Here is an 18,708-nt window from a genome sequence, read left to right as displayed (position 1 = left end):
ACTAGAAGCAGGCTCCAGGCTCTGAGCTAGCTGTCAGCACAGAGCCTGATGCGGGGCTCGAACCCACAAACGTGAGATCTGACCTGAGCCGAAGTCTGAGGCTTAACCGACTGAGCCACCCAGGCGCCCCAGAAATGATTGTTTTAAATTGATGGAAAAGGACCCAGAAAATGGGCAAGAGATATAGAACAGATGATTTACTCTGTGTGTATGCATTCCTTAAATATACAGAGATATACAATCTCACCTATTAGAAAAGAGAAATGCAAATGGAAACTGAACCTCACCCATTGGAATGGCAAAATTAGCAAGCACAAAACACATTCAGTTGACAAGACTGTGGGCAGCAGCCACTCTAATGCATTGCCGGTGAGAATGAAGACTGGCTCAAACTTTAGGAGAAGGGGTTCAATAACAACCAGAGGACATGTGTGCTTAGCTTTTGATCCGGCCATCCCACTTGTAGGAGTTTACCCCGAAGATACACCTCCAACAAAAACAAAACACACATGCGCAAGTTACTAATGAAGTGCTGTCTACAAAGTCTTGTACACAACCTAAAGTTCATACACAGGGAGAGTGGTACATCCTCACAACGAAGTTCAATGCACCTATGAAAAAGAATGAGGGGCACCTGGGTGGCTCAGTCCATTGAATGTCTGACTCTTGATTTTGGCTCAGGTCACGAACTCATGGTTCATGAGCTAGAGCCCTGCATTGGCTCTGTGCTGGCAGTGCAGAGCCTGCTTGGGATTGATTCTCTCTTCCTCTCTCTCTCTCTCTCTCTCTCTCTCTCTCTCTCTCTCTCTCGTTCTCCCCCCGCCTCACTCTCACTCTCTCAAAATAAATAAACTAACTTTTTAAAAATGAGAACTATCACTAGGAACTGACAGAGTGGTTTCCAGTCCATACTTTTTATTTATTTATTTATTTATTTATTTATGAGAGAGAGCGCATGCAAGCAGGGAGAAAGGGGGCAGAGGGAGAGGCAGAGAGAGCCTTAGGCAGCCACGGAGCCTGACACAGGGCTCCATCTCAAGACCGGGGAGATCATGACCTGAGCCGAAATCACGAGTTAGACACTTAACTGACTGAGCCACCTACACTCTCTCAGTCTATATTTTTTAAAGGGAAAAAAAGCAGAGGGCAGGAGGGTAGCTACAGTGTGTTCACAAAGTCTGGATGCATTGGCAAATATACATAGGAAATGATTAATTGCTATTATATTACAAAGTGTTCAATGCTATCATATGATACGTTGAATATGTTGTCCTTGATTGGCAATGCATAGTTTAACGCATTATGGAAAATTGCTATGAACACACCTTATTAACATAGCATTTCTATCAACCTCTGCACTTGTGCCTTTGCATTGCTTCAACAGATTCATGTTTCCGATTTTCATGGAATACACCTGTCATTAGCAGGCCCCAGAAGTAATCGAGGAGTTTCAGTTATAAAAAATAAAATAGCACACACTATTGTTTCCAGATTTTGTAGCTATTCTATAGAGTACACTGCCTTTTGCATAAGAAAGAAAAGAAAAATGAGAATACACACACACACACACACACACACACACACACACACACACATACATATACCTACTCATTTGTACAAGGAAACACAGAAAAGATAAACCAGAAATTACTTACAAGGGGTAAGTGGGATCAGAGAGGACAAGACAGGAGTAGAATTGGGATAGAAGTAGTGGGCGAAATTGATGCTTCTTTAGGTATGCTTTTTTAATTTTTTTAAGTTTATTTATTCATTTTGAGAGAGATCATTTCTCAGCCTTTTGGCTAAGATCAAGTGTATTTATTTTGAGAGAGAGAGAGCACGTATGTGTGCCTGCAGGGGAGAGGGAGAGAGAGAGGGAGAGAGAGGGAGAGAGAGGAGAGAATCCAAAGCAGGGGCTCAAATCCACGAACTGTGAGATCATGACCTGAGCCAAAATCAAGAGTCAGACACTTAACCAACTGAGCCTCCCAGGCGCCTCTGGGTTACATTTTTCTAAGTTGTTCTAACTTTTAAAATTATGTTTGAAATATTGAAGTTGTTCTAACTTTTGAAATTAGGTTTGAAATATTCCAATTTAATGAGTGGAATACAAAGAGAAATAATAAACCTAGCCTCATTTGAATGAATAAAATTACCATACTGAAGGAGAGGGAGGTAGAATCAACCCAGGTAACTTTCTTCACCCTATTCTGACAGTGTACTCTGAGCCCAGGCCAAAGGAGTTAGACGCATTAAACTCTAGCTTGTCCCCAATGGTTTTGGTTAGCAATCCTAAAACTACTTTCTGTGTGCCTTAGGGCTGAGGAAATGAGTAAATGCACCGTGGTTAATAGGAGCGCCCTTTCCCTGCAGAGGCATGCTAGAGACGGCTCACACCAGTGAGGGCCAATCCTGCACATCTCTTCCTAACTCCCTGTTCAGTGATGTCATGTTGGTGGTTTGAAAATGGCCCTGGAGGGAGTTTTTACACCAAAGAAATTAGCAAATGCTGCAAAGCAAAATGTTTATCTACTGGATTGTTAAACATTTACCAGCCTACCCCTGGAAAATATAGCAAGTGGAGGAAGGCAGGAATAATCCTGTGGTATTGAAATGGAAATTGTTTTGCATACATATGTTTCCTCACTCTGTCTGTTGAAAGAGCCTAGAAACAATGAATTCCAGGTAGCAATGAGCACATCCAGAGCACAAATACTGGTTTCTAAATCCTATTCTCTCCTAAAAGGAACCAGGGCTCTTTGGAGAAACAGCAGATTCTAGGACTGGGGCAGAGAAATTAGCTATTAAGCCTTTAATACCTTGTCCCAGAAAGCTGGGGCTGCTCAGAGAATGATGGGAATATATCTAAAGGACACAGGATCTAGGGCACAAGATCCAGTTTAGAGGGACCCCTTGCTATCCAAATCCAGAAAAATCTGAGCATCAAGAGAAATCATGATAGTAACATATTATACCCATTGAATAAAATAAGAATCCCTGTGTGGATACTAACAGAGAGAGAGAGAAGAGAAAGCTCTTCCCTACAGTGGAATCCCAACTTCATTATATAGACGAAATCAGGAAATCACTGTACAAAGACTTGTACATAAATGATCATAGCAGCTTTATTCAGAGTGGCTGAAAACTGTAAACAACTAAACTGTCCATCAAAGGCTCAATGGATTAACAAACTGTCACATGTCCACGTCCATAAAATAGAATATTATTTAGTAACTAAAAAGAACAAACTATTAATGCAACAACATAGATGAATCTCAAAATAATTATGGTAAATGAAAGAAGCCAGGCCAAAAAAAGAGCCTTACTGTGCTTAGATTTATACAAATGCTAGAAAACGCAGGGAATCTACAGAAACGGAGAGCAGAGTGGTGGCTGCCTGGGGAGAGGCAATGAGGTTGGAGGAACTTCAGAGGGGTGTAAGGAAGTCGGAAGGGATGGATAGGTTCACGAGCTTAACGGTAGGAACAGCTTCATGGGTGGTAGACGCATGTGAAAACTGTTAAGTGCTATACTTAAAACAAGCAGTTTATTATGTGTCAATGATTCCTCAACAAAGCTGTTAAAAATTTTTAATGACCAACCCCTTAATAATTGATTCAGGCAAGAATCACCTATGGATGTTAAAAACTAATGGATAAAAGTTTGAGGAAAGCAAAATATTTACATAATTTCAGAGTACCCCCCCTTAAGATACTTGTTAATTACATTATGTTATATAATTTATATTTTATATAATTACACGAGTAACTCATTACTTACGAAAAGGAAAGCAGTAATTTTACTGTGGAGACACCTAGAAAACACTAGGATGACAGGCTAAATAATGACCCCAAATGATGCCCCTGTCTAAGTCCCAGGACCTGTGAATATATTTCCCTACATGACAAAAAGGATTTTGCAGGTGTGATTAAGTTAATGATCTTGAGATGGGGAGAAGATCCTGGATGATTCAGGGGCCTGACATGATCACAAGATTCCTTAGATATTAGGATAAAATAGAATCATGCATAGTAACAAAGTAACCCGCAATATATTGTTATGAGAAAAATGAAAGCAGCCTATATGAGCCCATGATAAATGTGCCCATATTTGTTAAGAAAATGCATAACTACCTTGTATGTAACCACAGAGACCAAAGTCTGGAAAGGACATGTTTATTCGTGGCAACCTCATTATTTCTGAATGTTTGTAATCCTTATAACAAAATTGAACATAAAATAAGGAGGGGCGCCTGGGTGGCTCAGTCGGTTATGCATCTGACTTCAGCTCAGGTCATGATCTCATGGTTTGTGGGTTTGGGCCCCCTGTCAGGCTCTGTGCTGACAGTTCAGAGCCTGGAGCCTGCTTCAGATTCTGTATCTCCCTCTCTCTCTGCCTCTGTCTCTCTCAAAAATAAACATGAAAATTTTTAAATAAATAAAATAAAATAAAATAAGGAACAAATTCACATTTTACTACAGATTTGTATTATGTATGGTGAGACCATGACTTTCTGAAAGATGAATTATCCCTCTAAATTTAACATAGAAGGCATAAGATTTAGAAGATATCAATGTTCAGAAAGCTGGCTAATGTTCATATTACCTACATAATGTTCAACATGATCCAAATCGCCTCTCCCCACCCCGTCTCTCTCTCTCTCTCTCTCTCTCTCTCACACACACACACACACACACACACACACACACACACGCACACCCTCAGGGACATGAGAAATTTTATTTACAAATCCACTGCGAGAGAAAAATCTAAGAACCAAAGGTGGGTGTTTCAATTCATGAGGAACATTAGACCACATCTAAGGGCACTGCTATTGTTAGTGCTAACACGTTTCCAGTTAATAAAAACAAGGTGAACTTCTAGAGTTTACCCCTGAGAGGTGCATAACTGTATATGTCACAGGGTAAAATCAGTGGTGCATTGTTCCAATTTTAGTATAATTCTGCCGAAGTGAGCACCAATCAGTGATGCATCAACGACCAGGAATCCAGACTCAAAAGTCTTCCTCCAGGTCACTAGAGAATCCTCTAGACATGCCCAAGACACTGCACAGGCTGGAAAAGCAAGAAAGTGCCAGGAAGTGGCTATACCTAAAAGTGGAAATAGGTCCTCAGATAGGGCACCAAAGGAACAGGACAGTGTTTCTCTAAACCCCAGCGGTCCAGCCACAGAGCCAAGAAAGCCAGCCAGATCAAATACCCAACGAACAACCACCACTGTCAAAGCAAACAGGGGAACGAAGCCAGGAATCCAAAGTAGGTCAAGCCCAGGGAAATGTCCAAAGTCACCACATTAGTTGACGTTTATCCCTTCTTGCTCCACATGGGAAGTTGGAGCCCAGTCCATAAAAATTCCCTCCAGCCTCTGATCCCCTTCATGTCACATCTCCACTGAAATACAATTTTGAAGCCTTTTAGTCTCTATCTATTATCTTCTGGCAAACCAAATACTCAAAAGAAAATAAATCTCAAAGTCTTCGAACACTACATAACCGTGACAATTCTTAAGCAGCCACGTCCCTGCACAAGTAACATTTGGGAGGCACTTCCCAGCTGCTAACTGGGAAACCTCAACTAAATGCCTTATCTCAGACTCCAGTAATCCAGATAGTCAGCTGATTGCATTTTTTCCATGACAAAGTATCTGAAGTCAAGAAGCTGCAAATTAATAGGAAATGTGTAATGTTGATGAGAACAACAATGTCTAAGGTAAAAGCACATTCATTCCTATTCAATGTATTTCATCTTCTCCATCTCCATTTCTGAAGCCCCAGCACCTAAATCAGAAGAATCCTCAAAAAATTTCCCTTACATTCTCTGGATGTGGATTCACCATGACAAACGTTTTATAATTCCTAACAAATTTCGAACCAAAACTGAATCGGGGTTAATTATCAATTGATCAGAAAGTGGAATTAAGCAGAATATCCCATGTCCTAAATATTCTAGGTAATCAAAGAGTCTGTTTACTTTCCCACAGTATTCTAGTTTTGGAGTGCTACTGTATTTGAGAGCTTATTAGAGCACAACCACATAATTCATTTCCATCCTTTTACAAATGAAGGAATGGAGGCCTAGGCTACAACTTGACTGATCATCATATTCTTAACATGAACAGAAGTACATCAATGCAAAATTATGCAAGAAACCAACAATATGTGCAAGAAAATGCAATAATCTCCAAATGTGCCCATCAGGATGATTAAATTTGATCGTAGGGACAATACCAAGTAATAGATTCTTTTTATTCCAGAAAATTACCCATTTTTTATGTCTCAGTGATTCAGCCTTCCCTGACCCTGGAAATATGTGGCTCTTCTTTCTACCTGTTCCTTGTGACTCTATAAAACTGATGACAATTGGTGTGGTCTTTGAGAGTTTTTTTTTTTTTCTCAACACTTTTATTTAGATTTGGTTAAGTTTTACTTTTGGTCTATTTTTGGCTTCACCACTGCCGTGTCACTAGGCCAGCCCAAGTTCAGTATGTTTCGAATTTTCTGCACTTCAGGTCCATGACTTTTGGGAATGAGAATGTCTTACATTTTCAAATTTCAGATTTAACACGTCTTAAATGTCAGAATTCTAGAAATAGAATTAGGAAATAGGAATTAGGAAATAGGAAATACAAATAGGAAGTATTTCTTCCAGTACCTATTCTCCTAAGTGCACTGACTATTCCTCTCTAACCCACTGATTTCTTACCCAGCCTTATCCTAGGAGCATTTTCCATGAATTTTGAGCACTGAGGATATTCAGGCATCTTAGATAAGAAACACATGTTAAAATGACATTCAAATGAACTAGACCAATAAATCTGATTCATTAAAACCATATTTCAACTAAAGTGAGCTGAAAACTTGTGTCCATACAAACCTACACATTAGAGTTTATACTAGCTTTATTCTTTTTTAATATAATTTATTGTCAAATTAGTTTCCATACAACACTCAGTGCTCATCCTAACAAGTGCCCTCCACAATGCTCATCACCCACTTTCCCCTCTTCCCCACCCCCTTCCACCTTCAGTTTGTTCTCTGTATTTAAGAGTCTCCCTCCCTCTGTTTTTTAACTATTTTTCCCCTTCCCTTCCCCCATGGTCTTCCGTTAAGTTTCTCAAGATCCATATATGAGTGAAAACATAGATATCTGTCTTTCCCTGACTGACTTATTTCACTTAGCATAATACCCTCCAGTTCCATCCACATTGCTGCTAATGGCAGGATTTCATTCTTTCTCATTGCCAAGTACTATTCCATTGTATATTTAAACCACATCTTCTTTATCTAGCTTTATTCTTTTTTTTTAATTTTTTAATGTCTTTTTTTATTTTTGAGAGAGACAGTGTGAGCAGGGGAGGGTCAGAGAGAGAGGGAAACACAGAATCTGAAGCAGGCTCCAGGCTCTGAGCTAGCTGTCAGCATAGAGCCCGACGAAGGGCTCGAACCCACAAAACACGAGATCATGACCTGAGCTGAAGCTGGACGCTTAACCGACTGAGCCACCCAGGTGCCCCAGTCTAGCTTTATTCTTAACTGTGCCAAATTGGAAGCAACCAAGATGTCCTTCAGTAGGTAGATGGTTAAACAAATTGTGGTATATTCACACTAAAGAATATTATTCAGCAATCGGAGGAAGCGAGGTATCCAGCCACAAAAAGACATGAAGAATCCTAAACACATACTGCTAAGTGAAAGAAACCAATCTGAAAAGGCCACATAGTGTATGATTCCAACTATGTGACATTCTGGAAAAAGCAAAACTGGAGACAGTAAAGAGGTCAGTGGTTGGCACGGGTTCAGAAGGAGGGATGGAAGGATAAACGGGATTCTTCAGGTCACTGGAACAATTCTGTATGATACTATGATGCAGGATATATGACATAATGCACTTGTCAATATATAATAATAATGTATCCATATCAGTACAGCAAGAGTAACAAATGTATTGCACCAATGCAAGATATTAATAATGCGGGAAACTGTGGTGGGGAGGGAGCAATATAGGAACTCTGTACTTTTGTTCAATTTTTCTATAAACCTAAAACTGCACTAAATAATAAAACCTATTAATTTTATAAATTCTTGAAACTACCCTCGATAACACAGCATGCTTTAGCTTTCTAGGTAATCACTGGAAACAGGATTTTAGTGACTCGATCATTTCAGCAAACTGGCTTTTGTCAAACTGATTCTCAGCAATCTGGCCCGCTTCCTGCTGAAGCCACACTGATCTTTCTGTTCCTCAAATACACCAGGCCCTTTCCAGCCTCGCTGTTTGGTCTCCCCTTCCCTCAGCACTCCGGAAGGCTGGCTGGACCTTACCCTTCACATCTCAGCTCAAATGTCATCTTTTCAGAGAAGCCCTCAATGATCACTCTGTCCCCCAAACACATGGAGTGACAATCCAATCACCCTAAGTTGTGGGCAGAACAATGGCCCGCCCCCAAAGATGTCCAAGTCAGAATCCCAGGAGCTTGCCTTGTGTGGCAAAGGGACTTCGCAGAGGTGCTTACCTTAAGGACCCTGAAATGGAGAGATTATCCTCAATTCTCTCTCTCTCCCTCGCTCTCTGCCCTTCCCCACCCCTCATGCTTTCTTTCTCACTTAAGATAAATAAATAAACTTTAAAAAAAATAGGAGGTCTTATTTTACAAATTGGTGTAACTTTTTCTAAATTAATATATTACAAATGTCTTTCTTGCTGCTTGCTGTAAATCACAATTTTTAGGGATTAGGGACCGTATTTCACTTGTTCTAACAATTCCTTAAAATTTTTAAAGTTATTTCCACTCATTTTCATTAAATATCTCAAATTTTAAAGTTAACTGAAAAAATTGCTACAATATTGACATACAAATTCACTACTGATAGTTCTACCTCTTTAACACAACCATAATCTATCTTATCATGTGAGATACAGAACCGTCCTAGTTTCAGGCTGGCCAAAGAGTATTGTCCTCACTGTACCACAGGAAGCTCAAGGTCAGAGTGGTTAGCTGAGTGGCTTTGGGCAAGGCTCTCATTTAGTCAGTCTGAGTGAGTGCAGGGTGTAGACCCCAAATGATATGGAGCCACGGCCAGAGGACTACAGCTGACCTTGACTGGTGGCCTCTCCCTCCCCACTTCCTGTTCCCAGGAAATCATCCACAATTTCATCTGAATAGCTGCGGTCTTGTCCCCTCAGCCTCTCTTGGGCCCCTTGGTGTTTCCAGCTTCCCGATCTGAAACCCCATCCACAGGACTCATTTCTTTGCCCTGGAGAGCAGACAGGCTTCTAGTTTGCTGAGTTCTTGGGTCCTGGGGCTCTTCAGTGCAGTATCTGCAGAAGCCACCACATGGCTCAATGGCCACATGGCTCAATGGCAGGTGCCTTGATTTGTATCACATTTACTGCCTTTCACTCAGAGCTAAGGATATCTAGGAGGGACACCATGGTCTCTCATATATAGACTCTCCACCCACACAGCCCAGGAAAGGGCAATATAGCCGGTGTCAGCCAAGGAGAAGCCTGCTGGCCAAGATGGTGGCCCTGAACAATGGCTGGTCAAAATCAAAGCCAACCACTCTTCTGGCAGGAATTACATGGGAATCCTGATGAAACAGGTAGGTGTTAACATAGGACAGTTGAATGAAGAAGGTTGAGTTGGGGACAACTCACGGACTGGTCAACTGTTCAGATATCCAGATCTGACCATCAGTAGAAGTGTTGACAAAGGCCTAGAGAAATAGTTTTGATCCCAGAGAGCTAAGGTCTTTTGGACCCCTGTTCAGGACCTGGGTGTCTTGGGATGGAGAACGCTTAGCGTCTGTGTTGGGTAAAAAGGAGTATATCCTGAGGGCAGCTGCCAAGCAAGGCAACCAAGGCCTGGAGCAGTAAAGGGACTGTATTTCTAGGGGTTTCAGACATTTGGGGTGATTTATGAACCTGTTGCCTCAAGCAACTATTCTTTAAATAGAAAAACTAGTGTTCAAATTGGAGTAGAATCACTAAGACGAGAGCGGAGAGGAAAGACCACAATGACTGTTTCTGCAGTGTTTCCTCTGGCACCCATCACCCAGCAAAACCAAGCCCCAAACCAGGCTCCAGCCTGTCAGAGGGCATCAATCCATCAACTGTTGTCATTCAAGCAAGGCCCGCAGGTAGGGGTGGGGGCTCGGTTCCCCTGCCCGAAGCAGCCTATTTAAGTGTTCCTTCCAGCCCTATGCCAAGCCTTCCCCTCCCTGAGGTGTCCTAGAAACAGATTTCCCCATCTTATCACATGCCCAGTGCCATCTTAGCACTTTTTAGGGACCAGTGGCCCGTGGCACCCACCCAGGTGGCCCTACTCCATAATCCTATGCTGCTAACCCACGCCTTTTCACGTGAGGAGAGCAGGTCAGCCTATTTCCCATCATACATGTGTGTTTGCCCCCTAAGAAGAGTGTAGGCCCACTGAGGACAGGGGTTGATCTTTTCCTGACTTTAGAGGCCCACACACATCTCTGGTTTCTGCAAATGTCAGAACACCTGGGCCTCATCCAAAAAGACCATTAAATATTGAGTGAAATTTTAACCCTAGAAAACTTCAAAGAAAAATAATTAAATGTTTATCAAGCACAGGAGGCGTTTTTAAACTTTGGTATATAATAGATGAAATCACAAAAGATTAGCTCAACACACTTGACTACATAAAGCATTTTCAAATTACGTACACATTTTAAGTACAATGATCATTTTACAGAGAAGGACACAAAGCTTAGGAAAGTTGAGTAATTTGAATAAGGCAAATCCCTCAGCTTAAAAGGAGCAGAGCTGGGGTTGGACCAGGAAGGTCCAACACAGAAGCTTGAGTGCCTCAGGACTTCCCTCACTACTGCACACTGCATTTACTGGATGCCAGAACATGTGAATCACGTGTATAACACACATACGTATACACAGACATCTGCAGATACAAGAATGTGCATTCAAATCTTTCTAGTAAATGACTAAGCATACCTTTATCATCGTTTAAAGCTTGTATATAGATTCATAAGTAAAGCAAGAAAAGAAACAGAACAATTCATAAAAGAGGAAATAGAACAGGAAAATAAACAAAGGTTCACTCTCCCTGGTGATAAAACACAAATGCAAGTTTAATGAGGCACCTGTTTTGGCTTATTAAATGGGCAGGGAAGAAACCACACTGGCCATGACTGATATAGTGAAACTAGTAGCTTAGGATATTTTGGGGGGCACTGAGAATATAAAGGCCCTCTAGGAAATCACTTTACATATATATATGTCAAAAGTTTTTAGATGTCCTACTGTAAATGAATGCCATTTTCATTCGACAGCTAGCACTGTGAATCTGAGAAAGGGAAACAGAGCAGCTCCATTTTTAGAAAGGTTCATCTCTGCTGTTTCTCTGCTACGACTTGTTTACTCATGTTCTATATTTCACCTTGCATCTGAATAAACCACAGAGCTCTCTATGTTCCCACTTCAAGAGAGGCACGAAAGTTAATCATTCTCTGATTCTTGTCCTAGGCCCCCAAACACCTTACCATCGAAGAAGAACTGAATCCCAAACATGTCCCAGAACATTAGCTTCAAACCAACCTCTGCTGAAGCTGACATCAACCCCCTCTACTTCAGTGATATATGAAATAGCCTCTATTATTCACTTGATACTAGCCTTTGAGGAGACTCTACCCTGGATTCCTAAAGGAACACGCACCTTGAAACCCTTTCCAATATAATCCCCTAATGCCAACCAATGGAGAGACTCACTCTCCTTTCTTTTCCAAGTCTCTCAGACACTCATTCTGCTATATCTTATGGTATTCAATAAACTCTGCTTTCACTTCCTCACTTCCTTTCACTTTATTTGATTTCTTTCTTTTCCTCTCTTTTCTTTTTTTTTAAATAGTAATCTCTACACCCAACATGGGGCTTGAACTCATGACCTCAAGATCAACAGTTGCATGCTCCCCCAACTAAGCCAGCTAGGTGCTGATTTTTATCCTGCACAAAGCCAATGACCCTTTTGGCTGGTCCTGTGTGACCCCCTCTGGGTCCTCAGACCTGGCCTGCCTATGTCAAATTCATTATGTACCAGTACCGCTGGAATCAGCAGGCAGGAGTGTGGGGCCTGGCCATGCCAGCTTTTGAATGACCGGCTGGGGACTTTGTGTATGTGAGACAGAAATAAACACTGTCCTTGTCTAGGCCACTGTTATTTTGGGTTTTCTGTTACTCATGGCTGAACCTAATCCTATTTACACAGAAGGTAAATGAGTCTTCACCAGCTGCTGTCTAGCTTCTCCAAGGAGTAGGAAGCAAGATCATCAAAACAGAGTAAGCACATGGGAAGGAAGTAGAGATCTGACTAGCGTGGAAAAGGTATGAAACTAACACGGTGGAAAGAGGGAGTGATCTCATCAGATTAACATACTAAAACAGTTGGGCAGTGACAAGCTCCTTCATGAGTTTCTAAAAACAGATATTTAAAGATTCTATTTTTTAAATTGTTATTTTTTTAATGTTTATTAAAGTGAACACAAGAGTGAACACAAGTCGGGGAGAGACAGAGAGAGAGGGAAACACAGAATCCAAAGCAGGCTCCAGGCTTTGAGCTGTTGGCATAGAGCTGGACACAGGGCTCAAACTCACAAATTGAGATTATGACCTGAGCTGAAGTCAGATGCTCAAACAACTGAGCCACCCAGACACCCCAAAGATTCCAATTTTTAAATATCCTAAATAACTGAAACTCTGAAGCAAATTATTTATTATAGACAACTTCAGAAATTATATTAATGTCAAGCAGCAAGAAAATAGTTTCATCAATTGTAATATTTTATGTGATGTTGAGAAAAGCTGATAGCAATAGATAAAATATACTTTTGGTACTTTCTTATATTTATATTTTATTTATTATATGAAAACAGTAGAACACAACATAGTACATATAGTATGATTATACCTATGCATAGGAGGAAAGATGAGGAAAAGCACCAAATCTAACAATATATTTCTAATGTCCTTAATTTTATTATGCTAATATTTAAAAACTGTTATCTTTAAATAGCACAGGAGACTCATCTCACTGAGTAGATAACAGTTTCTAGAAGACACGATGTCTCATGTTGCTCTGTGACCACAGCAACTACTAAAAGGCTGCTGCTCAGGACTTCACAGATAGTTGTTGAGCTGAATTGCCTGAGATGGCGTGATGACTAGGGAAGAATGCGCTCTTGCTCTCTCTCGCTCTCTCGCTCTCTCTCTCTGTCTGAGGAGGAGCTCACTTTTTTGGGGGGAGAGCATGCACATGGCCAACAGATGAAGGCATCCCGGTGGGCATCCTGCATATGCATCATGCTCAGAAAGGTACACAGGAGTTTTGCTAAGAAAGATCAACTGGAACATGGGTTCCTCTGGGCACCTTCCCCAACCTCATCCCTCCAAGGATTCGGCACCCTCCAGACCATTTCCTTGAAGGCAAATGTGGTCACTACAGGTAGAGCCTTACAGGGATGCCTTCTTGTTTTTTATAAAGAACATTTCCTTCAGATTTTTTGAAGTCTTCATCTGTTACTTTCATTTTCCGTTCTCTCAAGGCCATCAGACCAGTTTCTGTACAGATTGCCTGGATGCTGGCCCCAGAGAGGTCATCTTTGGCCATGATCAAGCTGTCCAGGGTACATCATTGGCCAGCATCATCCTGCTTGTGTGGATCTGAAAGATGCGGCTCTTAGTCTTTTCACTGGGCAAGGGAACTCAACTTTCCTGTCAATGCTGTCAATGTTCTGGTCTGATAAGTGCTGGGTCCAGAGTTTCTATTTGGTGTGTGCCATGATAACTTTCACATCACCCCTTGAATCAAATCCATCCAACTGGTTCAACAGCTCCAACATTGTTCATTGAATTTCTCTCTCACCACTGGAATTTGAGTCATATCTTTTTGTTCCATTGGCATCAATTTCATCAATAAACACAATAGCTGGTGCATGTTCTTCCGCAACTCAAAACAATTCCCAAACAAATTTGGGCCCATCAGCTAGGTACTTCTGATTAAGTTCAGAGCCAACCACTCTGAAGAAAGTGGCTGAGGTTTGGTTTGTTACTACTTTGTCTAATAAGGTTTTACCTGTGCCAGGTGCACCATAGAGAATGACCCCCTTCTGGGGGCTTTATCCTCATCTCTTCATAATATTCAGGATGAGTGAGAGGAAGCTCCACAGATTCCTTAATTTCCTGGATTTGGGTGTCCAATCCCCAATTTCAGCCTAGGTTTCCTGGGAGGCCTTTTCTACCTTCATCACTGTGACCAAGGGATCCGTGTCATCCATGAGCACCCTTATGATGGCATGCATTTGTGGCTGAGCAGGACCGAGCAGCCTGTTTCCAGAAGATGCTTGTCTACAAAGGAAAGACTGCTGATGTAGGGTTCTGAGTCTACAAATGTAGACACGATGGCATTGTTGTCATCAATGATCTCTTCCAGTGTTCCTACCGACATTGGGGTCCCCCTCAGATCATCTACCTTTGATCATTCCTCCTCTTGCTTTTCTTCTAAAGCCTTCATTTTTTCATGATTTCTAATGAATTCTTCCTCCATGAGAAGAGAGTCTTTAATTCTAACTTCAGTCATTTTAACCCATACTAAGTGTGAGAGGTCACCAATGGCAGCTTGCTGACAGCATCTGGTTCCTTTGTTTTCTTCTTCTTTTTCCCCACTCTAGTTGGTACAAGAGGCCCATATTTCTTTTTCTTCTCCTTGCCATCCTTCTTGCCACCTCCAGGGCCATGACCGCCACTAAGACCCATTTTGCTTCAACCACTGAAACCAGAGTGCTCCTCTCTTTAACCAGTGTTGTGTTTTCTCTGTTGGGCATAAGGTCTCTCACCAGGTGGTCAGCACTTAGTGTGTGTACCTTGCTCTGTGCCCTTCCTTGAGCAAGTAGAGCCAGAGCCCATCCTTGATACAGCATTCTCCCAAGTACAAGACAAATAGCCAGTCATAGTAGAACAGGCTCTTTAGAAGCCACCAAAAGGGAATGTGAAGATGGAGCATCAACTTGGATGAGTGTCAGCTCATTTGCTGAGTGTCTGCTACAAGCCAGACACCATGCTAGATGTGAGGGATACAGTTCTGAACAAGCCAGACACATCGCATGGAGCTTATGGTCATGGAAATCAGACATTAAAGAAGTAATTACAGTGTCATGAATTGTGTTATTGGTACAGGATGCAATAGGAACCGGCTGGTGGGGCTAGTTAGACACAGTAATCCATCATTTGGTAACTGACCTAGAAGCACCACAGTAGCATCAGTGAGCAAGAGAAGGTAGTGGTAAGTGCAGAGGCAGGCTAGTCTGGGGCTGGCAGAGCCGTGTAGGCCATGGTCAGACTTTTAGACTCCAAGTATCATGAAAGGCCCCTGGAGGAATTTAAGCAAGGGAAGGATATGAACTCATTTATGTTTTGAGAGCTCTCTAAGTGACATAGGATCTGGAAAACAGTGGCTCCAACTCAAGAGAGCACTGAAGGAAAGCCCAGGATGACCATTGTGCAGCAGGCCTGATTGGAACAAAGGACAGAGGGCTCCAAAAAGGGGATCTCCAGTAGAGGATGGGGCTATAGAAAACCTTTACAAAGTATACCTAGTATGCTAGAGAGTGTTTTAAAAAGAGTCTCTGATTTAAAAAAAAAAAGTCTCTGATAAAGGTGAATAATTTGCAGAAATAGAAAAGCCCATATTAAAATTCATATAGAATCTCAAAGGACCCTGAATAGCTCAAACCATCTTGAAAAGGAAGAAAAAAAACGAAAGGACTCAGACTTCTTGAATTCAAAACTTACTAGAAAACCACAGTAGCCAAAACAGTGTGGTACTGGCATTAAGAGAGGCCCTTGGAATAGAACAGAAATAAAGATGTTCATACATAGTCAAATGACATTTGATGAGGCACCAAGACTATTCATTGGGAGAAGGATGGTCTTTTCAACAAACAGTACTGGGAAAACTGGATATCCGCATGCAAAAGAATGAAGTTGGACACCTACTTAATACCAAATACAAAAATTAACTCAATATGGATTAAGGACCTAAATGTAAGGCCTAAAACAATAAAACTCTTAAAAGAAAACAGGGCAAAAACTTCACAACACTGGATTTGGCAATGACTTCTTGGTTAGGACAGCAAAGGCACAGGTAATGAAAGAAAAAATAGACAAACTGGACTTCATGAATATTTTAAAATATTAAAAAGACACTAGCAACAGAGTAAAAAGGCAACACTGCAGAATGGGAGAAAATATTTGCAAATTATATATCTAATTTTAAAAAAAGGTTTATATCCAGAAAATATACAGATAACTCAACAACAACAAACCAAACAACCTGATTCAAAAGTGGGCAAAGGACTTAAATAGACATTCCTCCAAAGAAAATATACAAATGGCCAAGAAGCACATGAGAAGATGCTCAACTCCACTACCCAAATTATAATACCCTTAGAATGGCTACTATGAAAAAAACAGAAAACAGGAAAAAACAGAAAACAACAAAGTGTTGATGACGATGTGGAAAAACTGGAACCCTTCTACACTGCCGGTGGGAATGTAAAATGGTGCAGCTGCTGTTGGAAACATATGGCAGGTCTTCAAAAAATTAAAAATAGGGTTACCAAATGATCTGGCAATTAAAATTCTGAGCACATATCCAAAAGAACTGAAAGCAGGGTCTTGAAGAAATATTCATACACCTGTGTTCACAGCAGCATTGTTCACAATCGCTAAAATGTGGAAGTGACCCAAGTGTCCATTTACAGATGAACAGATAAGCAACATGTAGCATACACAAGAAATGGAATGTTAGTTAATATATTTATTAATGTTAACTAACATATTAACTAACTTAACTAATATGTTAACTAATATATGTTAATATGTTAATAATATAACATAAGGAAATTCTGACACAGGCTACAACATGGATAAACTTTGAGGACATTATGCCAAGTGAAATAAGCCAGTCATAAAAAGACAAATGCTGCATGATTTCATTTATACGAGGTACTTAGAACAGTCAAAATCATAGAGACAGAAATGTGACAGCTGCCAGGGACTAGGGTTAGGGAGAACGGGGAGTTTGTTTGATGGGTACAGACTTTCAGTTCTACAGAGTGAAAAGAGTTCTGGAGGTGGATGGTGGCGATGATTGCACAACAGTAAGAACGTATTTAACACCATTGGACTAAGATGTTCACTAAGATGATTAAGACAGTAAATTTTAAGTGATAGGTGTTTTGCCACAATAAAAAAATATAGTATCAGACTAAAAAAATGAAAAGGGAACACAACTAGTTAAATATGGAATTCAGCTGCATGGCCCTGAATATTATATATATGTACGTGTGTGTAGGGGTGAAGAGCAGTGAATGCCTCTTCTTTTTTTACACAAATAGGTGAGATTTCGTGCTCACTTCTTCACATGCTATTTGTTGAACACATACTCTGTTCTCAGAACTGTGTCAAGCGCTAGGGATATAGAGGTCAAAAGGACAACAGCCTTGTAAAGAAGACAGACAAAGAAAATAGTGACTAAATAGTGGGTAAAAGTATACTATTAGAAACATGAAATGGGTTGGAATGCCTGGCTGGCTCACTTGGAAGACCACCTGACTCTGGATCTTGGGGTCATAAGTTCGAGTCCCATGCTGAGTGTAGAGACTACTTAAATAAATAAAATAAAATAAGCAATACAACAGGCTTTCAGAAAGTCTCCAAACCAAGACCTAGAAGCAGGAGCAGAAGTCAGTGCAAAGGCCTGGGGAGGGGCCGAGGGAACATTGCCCCGCCAGCCTTGGAGGATAACACGCAGCTTTGCATGGTTATTGTTCACAGTGTGAATTCTGTGGGTGTGAGGCAAGGGTCAGCCTTCCGCCGCCCTTACAACTTTTCTTGTTCTTTATTTTTTTTCTCTCTCTCTCTGCTAAAATATAGTTGTGAAAACCGTTGTCATTGAGGTAAGTGAGAATTTCAGTATCATTCTTGGGGGGTTTATAAAAGTACTTGAAACTGTAATCCACCCCCATAAAAAACAATATGTGTAAAAAATGAATGGTCATCTGTGAAAAAAAATATTTAAGATCATCACAGCCTTTTTTTTTTAAAGAATAGTGGGTATTTAATATCTAAGAATACTCTTCTGTTTAACTTTCAAAAATAGTTACCTGTGATCACTTCTGTTTAAAAAAAGAAGTCTTCAGGGTGCCTGGGTGGGTCAGTCAGTTGAGTGACTAACTCTTGATTTTAATTCAGGTCATGATCTCACAGTTTGTGAGTTCGAGCCCCACATTGGGCTCCACACTAGGGGCACAGAGCCTGCTTGGGATTCTCTCTTTCTCTCTCTCTTTCAAAATAAATAAATAAACTTAAAAAAGAAAAAAAATAAGCCTTCAAGTGGTTTCTAATCCACAAATGCAATCCAGTGTGACCTGGTCAATGCTAATGAAACAGCCATATTTGAACAGTGAATTTTAAGGCTATATAATAGTTCCCAAAGATAGAGAGTAATGAATGTTATGTATTGTATGCGTAAGATTGCCCTGGGCTCCTCTGAGCCTCCGTACACATACAAATAGCACGAATAATTTAAGACAGGGGCAGTAGGGTCCACTGGGGAAAAGCTTCCCTATTCTCAGGAAGAACATCTATCAGA

At 40.9% G+C, this 18,708-nt stretch overlaps 1 protein-coding gene and 1 pseudogene across 1 annotated transcript in view; both read right to left on the bottom strand.

Moving 5' to 3' along the window:
- Positions 1-18,708, bottom strand: part of PSTPIP2 (proline-serine-threonine phosphatase interacting protein 2) — a 75,117-nt gene that overhangs the window by 49,142 nt on the left and 7,267 nt on the right. The gene's annotated exons all lie outside the window — the stretch shown is intronic.
- Positions 13,421-14,616, bottom strand: LOC115277980 (annotated as a pseudogene).

The sequence above is a fragment of the Suricata suricatta genome, chromosome 14, assembly GCF_006229205.1.
Source record: "Suricata suricatta isolate VVHF042 chromosome 14, meerkat_22Aug2017_6uvM2_HiC, whole genome shotgun sequence".
NCBI classification, from domain to species: domain Eukaryota; kingdom Metazoa; phylum Chordata; class Mammalia; order Carnivora; family Herpestidae; genus Suricata; species Suricata suricatta.
Note: the sequence above shows the minus strand (reverse complement) of the source record. Positions and strands in the feature narration are given on the sequence as shown.